This window comes from Hylobates moloch, unplaced genomic scaffold (genome assembly GCF_009828535.3).
Source record: "Hylobates moloch isolate HMO894 unplaced genomic scaffold, HMol_V3 SCAFFOLD_10, whole genome shotgun sequence".
NCBI lineage: Eukaryota > Metazoa > Chordata > Mammalia > Primates > Hylobatidae > Hylobates > Hylobates moloch.
In genome coordinates, this window is record NW_026652285.1 from 36,273,588 (window position 1) to 36,286,700 (window position 13,113).

Consider the following 13,113-nt stretch of genomic DNA (forward strand, 5'->3'; position numbering starts at 1 on the left):
GATATATATTTTTTTCATTCTGAAAATATGTTCACTTTCATGCCCCATTGTGTATTTGTTCTGTATCATTCTTTTTCTCAAATAGAGCTCTCCAACTTTCATAAGATTTTGGTGTCCTCAAACCTAAATCCTTATCCCAGGAGGGGAGAAATGAGATTAAAGATCTCTGCTAAACTGATCACTAATTTATAACATAGAACCCTTGTATGACTTATCTATTGCCATTTTAATGCTAATAACCCTCAAAACTCAGTGACATAGAACAATGAGCATTTGTTTAGCTCGAGTTTGTAGGGGAGTGATTTCATCTAGGCTCACCACTGACAAGCCTAGAGTCACTGTCAGGAAGCTGAGCTAGGATGCCTTTAGCTTTGATGACTGGGGCGACTTGGCTCATTCCACATGTTTCTCATCCTCTAGTGGGCTATACTGGGAATGTTCTCACAGTAATGACACAGAGAAAGGGTAAGTAGAGGAAACACACACTAACTTATTCAAACCTCTCTGTATCCCATCGACTAATGCCTCATTGACCAAATCAAATCATATAGATGGTATAACAGAATCAAGAGGGCAAAAATGACTTCTTGTAACTTTGGAAATTGTTAATTAGGATATATTCTGTCCTTACCTTTTAAAGATACATATTGAGATATTTGCTGTTGAAATTACATGAGGTCTTGAATTTGCTTCAAAATATTATAAAGAAAAGGAAATGGATGGGATGAGATGAAGCAAGACTGATAATGAGCTGATAAATTGTATGGCTGGGAGATGAGTACACAGTGTTCATTCTACTGTTCTCTTGACTTTTGCACACATATCAGGAGAGGCTTTATCAGTCATTTATTTCATTAAGCACTTAGGGGATATTTTTAGCAATAATGTACTCTTTTACTTATAATTATGTTATAATCTATAATGTCTAGAGAAATTTGGAGAATATATATTAGCTGATAAAATATTATTTAATTGTATTTAAAAAGAACATGTGTCTTATCCAATACATATCTTCAAGGATATATTTATTTCTGGTTAATTTCTTTTTTTTTTTTTTTTTTTTGAGACGGAGTCTCGCTCTGTCGCCCAGGCTGGAGTGCAGTGGCGCAATCTCGGCTCACTGCAAGCTCCGCCTCCCGGGTTCACGCCATTCTCCTGCCTCAGCCTCTCCGAGTAGCTGGGACTACAGGCGCCCGCCACCACGCCCGGCTAATTTTTTGTATTTTTTAGTAGAGACGGGGTTTCACCGTGGTCTCGATCTCCTGACCTCGTGATCCGCCCGCCTCGGCCTCCCAAAGTGCTGGGATTACAAGCGTGAGCCACCGCGCCCGGCCTCTGGTTAATTTCAACATGAGTTTGTGTATTAACAGTGATTTATTGAGTACCATCTGTGCACCATGCCCATTTCTAGGCTCTGGTCATAGAGAATTAAACAGATGAATGGGGTTTCTGATCTTGAGGTTTTCATGGTTGTATTAGTCTTCTATCACGGCTATAACAAAGTTCCATAATATTGATGGCTTAACCAGTACAAAAATAATATCTGTAATTCTTAAGTCAGAAGTCCAATATGGGACTAATTGGGCTTAAATCCAGGTGTTGGCAGGCCTGCATGTCCTTCTGAAAGCTCTAGGGGAGAATCAGCTTTTTTGCATTTTCTATGCTCTAGAGATCACCCACATTCCTTGACTTGTGATTCCTTTCTTCCATTTTCAAAACCAGCAATGTTGCACCCATCCGTGATTTTCTTCCATAATCACATGTCTATCTGAATGACTACAGTCAGAAAAGTTTCTCTACTTGTAAGGGTTCCTGTGACTAGATTAGGCATACCTGTCCAATCTAGGATAATCGCTCCATCTCAAGGTCCTTAAATTTAACCACATCTAGAACCACATCCCTTTTTTCATGTTAGGTAACGTATTTCAGGTTTCAGATTTGAGAATGTTGACATCTTTGGAAGGCCATTTTTCTGCCTATCACAATAGGTAAATGCTGGGAAGAAGCAAATTAATTAATTAAAGAATTAAGCAAAATAGACATTTTCAGACACTGATATATACTATAAAAGTCTGTATAAGAGTGATACAATAGTCAATGATTTGTAACTTGTGTGTAAGAGAAGGCCTCACTAAGGAAGGGATGTTTAAACTGAGGCTTCTGACAAATAGAGATCACCTTGCAAAGTGATGTAGGCAGATAATTCCCAGTAAAGGCAAAGCTAATGTAAATGTCCAAGGTGGGAGAATAGAAAGAAGGCAAATGGGCTAGGTCCCAGAGAGCTAAGGGGAAAGTAGCATTTCATGAGGTTGGAGAGTTAGTAAGAGGCCAGATTTGTTGGCTTATTTATTGTCTGATTTACCCTGCTGTAGGTTCTGAACTTTGTACAAATTGCCAAGGAAAGCTAAGTAGAGAAAGGAAATAACCTGATTTATGTTTAAAAGTAGTATCTGGCTGCTTTGTGGATAATAAACTGTAGCTTCCTGTTCTCCATAGCACCTATCATGACCTTGGCTGTTAAGTCCTAAATTAGTAATTTAATTAAAATGCCTATGTTCCTTAGCAAAATACTCTTTGTAAATTAAAATGTTTAAGTTTTGAAAATAATCCAGTATGAGATTTTGGAACTGATACTGAAAAGCTAAGTAAAATTGGATGAATTTAATTATTTGTTTTAAATAAGAACTACATTCTTCCTTCAGTAGAGATAATTCTGATATTTGGCATTTATTCAAATGTTCAAATAGGAATATGAACAATGTATTTACATATATTTTTAACAAATCCTAGTGTATGGGATATATCATCATATTTTTAAAGCTAAAGAAGAAAATAAATCATACACTATGCTATTGTTTCAAAACTAGAGCTATTGTTTAAATTTATACGGATATGGTAACAATTTTACAAGGTTTATTTTGTGTCTATAGATTAAAATTCATAGAAATGGCAGGAGCTGGATGAAAGAAACAATATCTTATCAGCACATACACTATTTTGATGAATAGGAGAGAATGATCCATGTTTATGGCATACACTGTACTAAACAGATAAACTGTGGAGACTTCTGTTGTAATATATTCTGCTCAAAGGATCAGCCTGTAGGCCAGGCATAGTGGCTCACGCCCATAATCCTAGCACTTTGGGAAGCCGAGTTGGGTGAATCACAAGGTCAGGAGTTTGAAACCAGCCTTGCCAACATGGTGAAACCCCGTCGCTACTAAAAATATAAAAAAGTAGCTGGGCATGGTGGCAGGTGCCTGTAATCCCAGCTACTCGAGAGACTGAGGCAGGAGAATCATTTGAACCTGGGAGGTGGAGGTTGCAGTAAGCCAAGATTGTGCCACTCCACTCCAGCCCGGGTGACAGTGCAAGACTCCATCTCAAAACAAAAAACAAACAAAAAAACAAAAAATGCACAAAAAAAATCAGCCTGTAAGCAGTTATGTAATTAGGGGTAGTTTAGGTGGTAAAAAATTTGCAAACGTTAGAAGATAGTAGATAGAGAGAAACCAAAATACCAAAGTTGACTACAGAAGATGTGTATTAACCTCCATCCCTGCCCTACTCATCCTATCAGAACCAAGGTACCAAGTTTACTTTTTGGCAATAAAAGGTTCTAAAATATATTCTCTTACATATGGCTTCAATATATATCCATCTGTCTGGGCTCCATGATACACATATATATCCAACCTAGCACTCTGATGAGTTTTGGAAACTTGATAATATCAAATTAAAATTTAGGATTTACATTTTGAGAAATAAAATTACAGTAGAATTTTTAAAAAATATATTTTTATTTGCAAGACCGATAATTTTAACAAATTATTGTATAATTACATAAAGATAAGTTTGCAAAATTCATGAAAATTTTGAAGTTATGTGCTTTAATACAATGTGAAACCGATTTTTATTTCTAATGAAGCCATCGAGACATGTCTATATGTCTATATGTGTGTGTGTGTAAAAGGTTACAGTATAAATTTATAACCACACACTCCTAAGGAAATTTTTGATATAATATTTGTCAATAATTAAAAACAAACATAACCTAAATTTTAAATACAAATCCCCATTTTCTTTGGGCACCGGGACTGTTTCTGATGCAGTTCATGTTTACTGTACTAACAGTTTTGGCATTTCCAGTTTCCTTCAATAATCCACATTCAAAATAATAGTTAATTCATTGGAAATAGACATTCTTTCTGAATACTCCTGTAAAATTAAAATAATTAACCTATCATTATGGAAGAATATTTTTCCATACAATTTGAACAGAATCTATTATTGCATCAGCTTTCCATAAAGATGTAACAGAAACTAAAGCATTTTCTTTCACCCTCTATCCCAATGAATGAATAGGAAGAAGCAACACTCAACAAAGTGCTTTATTTTCTACTTCCTTTTTAATATCCTCTTGGTTTTCTGAAGACCAAGAAAAAGTAATAGAGCAATTAATCATATGATTCTCCTCTCCTGACAGCACTGGCCTCTTATTATATTTATCGCTGTGCTACTAAGCCTCTTTCTGCGACATGCTCTAGCTTGTCACAGCTTTCCCAGTAACTCTACATGCTATCAATTATTTAGCACAAGCAGCACTATGCATCCCTTCAAGGATAATTATTTAGGAAGAGAAATCAGTAAACAGAAATTCCATTAAAACCCATGTAGTAATAAAAGATAACAGGACGATTATAAACTGCCCTGTACCTTGCAAAAAAGGAGTTATCAAAAACCAGTTAACTTGCACTGGTAACATAATATTTATTTATTTATTTATTTATTTATTTATTTATTTATTTTATTTTTATTTTTTTGAGATGGAATTTCCCTCTTGTTGCCCAGGCTGTAGTGCAATGGCCCAGTCTCAGCTCACTGCAACTTCTGCCTCTCAGGTTCAAGCGATTCTCCTCCCTCAGCCTCTGGAGTAGCTGAGATTACAGGCGCGCACCACAACGCCTGGCTAATTTTTGTATTTTTAGTAGAGACGGGGTTTCACCGTGTTGGTCAGGCTGGTCTCGACCTCCTGACCTAAAGTGATCCACCCGCCTCGGCCTCCCAAAGTGCTGGGATTACAGGCATGAGCCATCGCGCCCAGCCTGTATTTTTTAATAGTAAAACATTATCACCTGAAGGCTCCAACTTGCTAATAGATTCTTTAGAGGGGGTACAAGTTTGTTTTCCGGTAAGAGAAATTTTAAACTTTTAAATCTTGTTTGTGTCCTCTTTGATTTCGTTGAGCAGTGGTTTGTAGTTCTCCGTGAAGAGGTCCTTCACATCCCTTGTGAGTTGGATTCCTAGGTATTTTATTCACTTTGAAGCAATTGTGAATGGGAGTTCACTCATGATTTGGCTCTCTGTTTGTCTGTTATTGGTGTATAAGAATGCTTGTGATTTTTGCACATTGATTTTATAACCTGAGACTTTGCTGAAGTTGCTTATCAGCTTAAGGAGATTTTGGGCTGAGACGATGGGGTTTTCTAGATACACAATCATGTCATCTGCAAACAGGGACAATTTGACTTCCTCTTTTCCTAATTGAATACACTTTATTTCTTTCTCTTGCCTGATTGTCTTGGCCAGAACTTCCAACACTATGTTGGATAGGAGTGGTGAGAGAGGGCATCCTTGTCCTGTGTCAGTTTTCAAAGGGAATGCTTCCAGTTTTTGCCTATTCAGTATGATACTGGCTATGGGTTTGTCATAGATAGCTCTTATTATTTTGAGATACGTCCCATCAATACCTAATTTATTGAGAGTTTTTAGCATAAAGGGCTGTTGAATTTTGTCAAAGGCCTTTTCTGCATCTATTGAGATAATAATATGGTTTTTGTCTTTGGTTCTGTTTATATGCTGGATTACATTTATTGATTTGCATATGTTGAACCAGCCTTGCATCCCAGAGATGAAGCCCACTTGATCATGGTGGATAAGCTTTTTGATATGCTGCTGGATTTGGTTTGCCAGTATTTTATTGGGGATTTTTGCATCGATGTTCATCAGGGATATTGGTCTAAAATTCTCTTGTTTTGTTGTGTCTCTGCCAGGTTTTGGTATCAGGATGATGCTGGCCTCATAAAATGAGTTAGGGAGGATTCCCTCTTTTTCTATTGATTGGAATAGTTTCAGAAGGAATGGTACCAGCTCCTCCTTCTACCTCTGGTAGAATTCGGCTGTAAATCCATCTGGTCCTGGACTTTTTTTGGTTGGTAAGCTATTAATTATTGCCTCAATTTCAGAGCCTTTATTGGTCTATGCAGAGATTCAACTTCTTGCTGGTTTCGTCTTGGGAGGGTGTATGTATCGAGGAATTTATCCATTTCTTCTAGATTTTCTAGTTTATTTGCGTAGAGGTGTTTATAGTATTCTCTGATGGTAGTTTGTATTTCCGTGGGATCAGTGGTGATAACCCCTTTATCATTTTTTATTGCATCTATTTAATTCTTCTCTCTGTTCTTCTTTATTAGTCTTGCTAGTGGTCTATCAATTTTGTTGATCTTTCCAAAAAACCAGCTCCTGGATTCATTGATTTTTTGAAGAGTTTTTTGTGTCTCTTTTTCCTTCAGTTCTGCTCTGATCTTAGTTATTTCTTGCCTTCTGCTAGCTTTTGAATGTGTTTGCTCTTGCTTCTCTAGAGGACACAAACAAATGGAAGAACATTCCATGCTCATGGACAGGAAGAATCAATATCATGAAAATGGCCACACTGCCCAAGGTAATTTATAGATTCAATGCCATCCCCATCAAGCTACCAATGACTTTCTTCACAGAATTGGAAAAAACTACTTTAAAGTTCATATGGAACCAAAAAAGAGCCTGCATTGCCAAGTCAATCCTAAGCCAAAAGAACAAAGCTGGAGGCATCATGCTACCCAACTTCAAACTATACTACAAGGCTACAGTAACCAAAACAGCATGGTACTGGTACCAAAACAGAGATATAGACCAATGGAGAAGAACAGATCCCTGAGAAATAATACCACACATCTACAACCATCTGATCTTTGACAAACCTGACAAAAGCAAGCAATGGGGAAAGGATTCCCTATTTAATAAGTGTGCTGGGAAAACTGACAAGCCATATGTAGAAAGCTGAAACTGGATGCTTTCCTTACACCTTATACAAAAATTAATTCAAGATGGATTAAAGACTTAAATGTTAGACCTAAAACCATAGAAGAAAACCTAGGCACTACCATTCAGGACATAGGCATGGGCAAGAACTTCATGTCTAAAACACCGAAAGCAATGGCAACAAAGGCCAAAATTGACAAATGGGATCTAATTAAACTAAAGAGCTTCTGCACAGCAAAACAAACTATCATCAGAGTGAACAGGCAACCTACAGAAGAGGAGAAAAGTTTTGCAATCTACTCTTCTGACAAAGGGCTAATATCCAGAATCTGCAAAGAACTCAAACAAATTTACAAGAAAAAAACCAACAACCCCATCAAAAAGTGGGCAAAGGATATGACCAGACACTTCTCAAAGGAAGATGTTTATGCAGCCAACAGACACATGAAAAAATGCTCAACATCACTGGCCATCAGAGAAATGCAAATCAAAACCACAATGAGATACCATCTCACACCAGTTAGAATGGCCATCATTAAAAAGTCAAGAAACAACAGGTGCTGGAGAGGATGTGGAGAAACAGGAACACTTTTACACTGTTGGTGGGACTGTGAACTAGTTCAACCATTGTGGAAAACAGTGTGGCAATTCCTCAAGGATCTAGAACTAGAAATACCATTTGACCCAACCATCCCATTACTGGGTATATACCCAAAGGATTTTAAATCATGCTGCTATAAAGACACATGCACACATATGTTTATTGCGGCACTATTCACAATAGCAAAGACCTGGAACCAACCCAAATGTCTATCAATGATAGACTGGATTAAGAAAATGTGGCACATATACACCATGGAATACTATGCAGCCATAAAAAATGATGAGTTCATGTCCTTTGTAGGGCCATGGATGAAGCTGGAAACCATCATTCTCAGCAAACTATTGCAAGGACAAAAAAACAAATGCCGCATGTTCTCACTCATAGGTGGGAATTGAACAATGAGAACACATGGACACAGGAAGGGGAACATCACACACCAGGGCCTGTCATGGGGTGGGGGGATGAGGGGGGAGGGATACCATTAGGAGATATACCTAATGTAAATGAAGAGTTAATGGGTGCAGCACACCAACATGGCACATGTATACATATGTAACAAACCTGCACATTGTGCACATGTACCCATTAACTTAAAGTATAATAAAAAAAATTTTAAAAAAAGTCAGATTTTGACAGACCATGAGAGCAACAAAAGCACAGCTTATTAGTCATTTTTCTGGGCATGAGTTTCAATGACTGAAATACTCTGATAGGTCTTTTTGAGGTGGCCCATTCACTTAGGAATATTCCAGAAAGAATTAATATCTAGAAAAAATTAATATTTGCTAGATAATCTCATAGTCATTCAAGTACATCTCAATCTCAAGTTACTTCTCAGTATATTGGAAAGGCACAATGAGACAGACCTTGGGTTCCCTAAGCAGGCAGTTTTCTTCTAGAGGTCACTGGGTAATACTTCAAGTCCTTTTAAGTGCTTGCGTCCAGAATATTATTTCAATAAGCAGCCTCTAAAATGTTATTATTGCTTCTTTCTACCACTGAATGAAAGGTGTCCACTCTGACGAGTGCATTGATTGTGAGGTTTATAGCATGACACTTTGCCAACAATTCACCTTGCTCTGAATATTCCCAGGCAATGGAGCAGAAGAGGAGTACTGAGTCGTTTCTGACTAGGCAGAGGGCATATTTCGTAACAGACTTAGCGCCCTTGAGATTCCCATGGCTACTTATGTTCTTCATCCTTCATTTTACGCAAACCTGAAAAAGATCAAGATGGCTGGCTTCATTCAGCAGTATCTCCCTTAAAGGAGAAAGACTAGACTTTCAACTTAGGAAGGAAAGTTTTAGTGTCCATTACAAAATAATAAATATTCATGTTTATATTCTAGAATAGCAGGGGTCAGATGGGCTTTGAAATCACTTACAAGAATGTGAAATTATAAATGCCAGGATACAATATGTGTGAGTACACAAATGTCTTTAGAATTTACTGTCTGGACCAAATAATCAATGATATCCCTAATACGGTTATTTTTAATGTTTGTTGTAGTGGTAACTATGATACTGTTTACAGTTCCCTGGGATGCCTAAATGGAGCTAAACACAGGAGTACTTGCAATATGATCAGGAAAAGGATCATGAGCAGTTTATATTCTCAGAGTTTCACATATAAGGATACTATGTCTTTCTGATAATAAAGCTTTGTTTATCTCTATGTCGATTTGGTAAAAATACAGAAATATGACTAAATTTTCTGGTCATATTGCATCGAAAGGCATAACTTCAATTCAGTGTTTGTGTTTCTATTACCCTTTCTTTAATTTCATTTTATTTTTCTCCATATTAAGTAATACACCATGTTTAAATATAGTAATCACAAAGAAAAAGATAAAGTCACGTGCATGCTCCCAGGTCAGTCTCTACAATGACGCTATCTTGTTTTCTCTTTTTCTAGAAATCTCAGGCATAAAAGACATTGGGACTAAGAAATGTGTTGATTAAAAAAAAATTTAGGCAGTGACAGCAGGAACACAGTACTACCTTAATTACCAAAGCCATTTCTAACTTTGGGTGTCAGCTAATACTTATTCTGCCTAGGTGGTGTTCTGATTTATATGAGTGTTTGAAAGATATAATGTCTTTTCCAGAGGATTTTATTAGAATCGAATGATTCAACCTGAATGCAGAAAACAAAAATATGTATGTTCAGGAAAGGCAGAAGCTGGAGGTAAGTTGTGGGGAGACACACTTAGTGAGACAGATGAGTCTAGGCCTGAGGCACCTCAACCCATCCACATTCTTCTTCCACTATCAGTTTTATATTTTATTCATAAAAGCCAGATTTTTTTTCTCAAAAAGATACATGTGCTTTTCATGTCTGCATTCTGATAAGGAAAACAGTCAAGAGAAATCATGAAAGTATTAAAGAATGACCATTAACTGAATTACTTTAGACAATAAAAATGCAACTGTTCTTTGCACCCAAATGAGTGTTACCATTCAATTTTTCAAATAAAGTTAAAAAAGGAGTAATTTTTGCTCACAAAGGGAGCGATGGTTTAGTAACTTTAATATTGGGAAATTCAGATTAGCTTTGTGCTGCATAGTCCTTGAAACAAAACCTGGAAAGAATTCTATTAGACTTCTACTATCCTAGTAGAAAGCAGAAAGAGCAATACTAGATGAAAACACAGGGAAAAAACTACACAACATTGATCTGGGAAATGATTTGTTTTAGATTTGACACCAAGAGCACAGGCAACAAAAGCAAAAATAGACAAAATTGGATCATATCTAAATAAAAAGCTTCTTCATAACAAAGGAAACAACACAGTGAAGATACAACCTGCAGTATGGGAGACAATGTTTGCAAGCTGTAGATCTGTTAGAGATTAATATCCAAATTATATAAGGAATTCAAACAATTCTATAGAAAAGAAACAAATAATCCGATTTAAAACTGGTCAAAGGCTCTGAATATACATTTCTCAAAAGAAGACATACAAATGGACAGCAGATGTAGGAAAAATGCTCAACATCACTAATAATTAGTGAAATGCAAATTAAAGTCACAATGATATAACACATCATATCTTTCAGAAATACTATGGTAAAAACATGAAGCACAACAAGGGTTGGTGAAGATGTGGAGAAAAGATAACCCTTGTACATTGTTGGTGGGTAGATAAGTTTGTATAGTCATTTATGGAAAACTGTATGGTGGTCCCTCAAAAAAACAAAAACAGAATTACCATGTGATTCAGCAATCTCACTTCTGGGTATTTACCCAAAAGATTTACAATCAATATGTTGAAGAGATGCTTACACTCCAGCATTCCTTGCAGCAATAATCACAATAGCAAAATTATGGAATCAACCTAAGTGTCCATCAACAGATGAATGGACAAACAGAAAATGGTATATATTCATAGTGCAATACCACACCAGCTTATGAAAGAAATATGTTCTGTCATTTTTAACAAAATGAATGGAATTGAAGAAAATTATGCTATGTGATATATACTGGACAAAGAAACAGAAATACCATGTGTTCCCACTCATATGTGGAATCCGAAACATCTGAACTCATAGAAGCAGAGAGTAGAATGGGGCGGGGGACGAGAGAATGGGGAGATGATGGTCAAAGAGCACATAGCGTCAGTTATACAGGAGAAGTAAGATTTTTTTTTTTGGATTTATTGCACAGTGTGGTGAATATAGTTAATAATGTCGTATTGTACATTTTAAAATTACTAAGAATAAATTTCAAACATTTGCACCACAAAAGGATAAATATTTGAGGTGATGGATATGTTAGCTTGTTTTAATTATTATGCATTGTATTTATAAATCATAACATCGCTTTGTACTGCATAAATATATGCAACTGTAATTTGTTAATTTATAATAAAAATATTTAAATCTGAAATGTGGGTGAATAGTTTTTATATGAAATGTGGCACTGCAGAACTTCCTTTAACTTATTAAATAACACAGTTCTAGTTTCATATTTCTCTGAAGAGAGAGAAAAATGTGCTTGCTATTATGGTGAGTGTTAGGTGGCATAGATTTAAAGGGAAACTGGATTAAGGGACTTCCAAAAGACTTCTTTGCTCTTACCATTATCTACAGTGTCTCCCTTAGTGCTGTCATCTACTATTTTGACTTATAAAACCACTTCTATGAAAAGGGCTCTGACTCATCCACTGAGATCCAAATTTGTATATGCAGTAAGTAGGCTTGCTTAAAATTCCATCTTAGAGTCACAATGACAAACACGAGCTCATGATTTCTCCCCTTCTATTGACCACTAATGTATTCTCCGTCTAGTCTTCCCTATTGCAACAAATAAAGCCATCTAGTAGCTCTATTCAAAACCCCCAAAATCTAGGACATCAATAATCACACAGCTATTGAATTACTTCACTTCTTTCGAGCCTCACAGCTACTGTCCTGGCCCAGACTTCTTTATTTCTTTCCTTAATACTACAACACTCACTTTAGGAGTTGCACTGTTTTATCTCTAGCTCCCCGAACTGTCTGTTTTCCATACAGAAACAAGAATGATCTATAAAATGTAAACAAATCCAGATTACTGTTCTTGGTGAAAGTCCTCTGCCTCTTAACTACAGCACCTGAAATAAAATCAATTTCCCTTAACTTGGCCTCCAAGTAGCAAGAGACTTGACTATCTAATTTTAAATTTATTCCACAGCACTCTTCCTCTGACCTACCAGGCTCAAACCCATGGTATCTTTCTATTCTTCAAACACCAAGCTCATCTTTATCCTAGAGCCTCTGTTTGTTCATCTAGCTTGCCTTTCCTTCAGCTATTTCTTGTCTTTCAGCTTTCAGGTTGAATGGCACTTTGGCAGTAAGGCCTCACCTCACTGCCCACTATAAATGCCCCCCTGCTGTTCCACCCTATCCCAACACACCCTATTACATCATCCAGATTTCCATTCTTTGTTAATCTCATTTATCACTGTTTGATTTTATGCTGTGCTTTGTTTTTGTTTGTTTTTTGAGAGAGGGTCTCTCTCTGTTGCCCAGGCTGGAGTGCAATGGCCTGATCATGGCTCACTGCAGCCTCAAACTCCTGGGCTCAAGGGATCCTCCTGCCTCACTCTCCCAGGTAGTTGGGACTACAGGTGCTCATCACCACACCTTGCTATTTTTGTTTTTGTTATTTTGTAGAAAGGGTTCTCATTATTTTGCTCAGGCTAGTCTTGAACTCTTGTTCTCAAGCGATGCTTCCACCTCATCCTCCCAAAGTGCTAAAATTTTAGAGGTGAGTCACTGCACCTGACTTTTATGCCGTACTTTGAACAGGGATGTGTCTCTCTGTTCACCACTGCATCCTTGGAGACTAGAAAGATCGTGACACAATTATAGGATAATTGTAGAAGACAAACACATATTTGTTAAAAATGAACACATTTCCTTGCATTTAAATTCAATTAGTTGAC

At 36.8% G+C, this 13,113-nt stretch overlaps 1 long non-coding RNA gene across 1 annotated transcript; it reads left to right on the top strand.

Annotated features, from left to right (window-relative positions):
* The first annotated feature begins 333 nt into the window (after positions 1 to 333).
* LOC116474323 (uncharacterized) lies at positions 334 to 10,187 on the top strand. The gene is made up of 2 exons (XR_004249654.1): positions 334 to 465; positions 9,600 to 10,187. It is a non-coding gene; the product is annotated as an uncharacterized LOC116474323 (long non-coding RNA).
* The last annotated feature ends 2,926 nt before the right edge of the window (positions 10,188 to 13,113 follow it).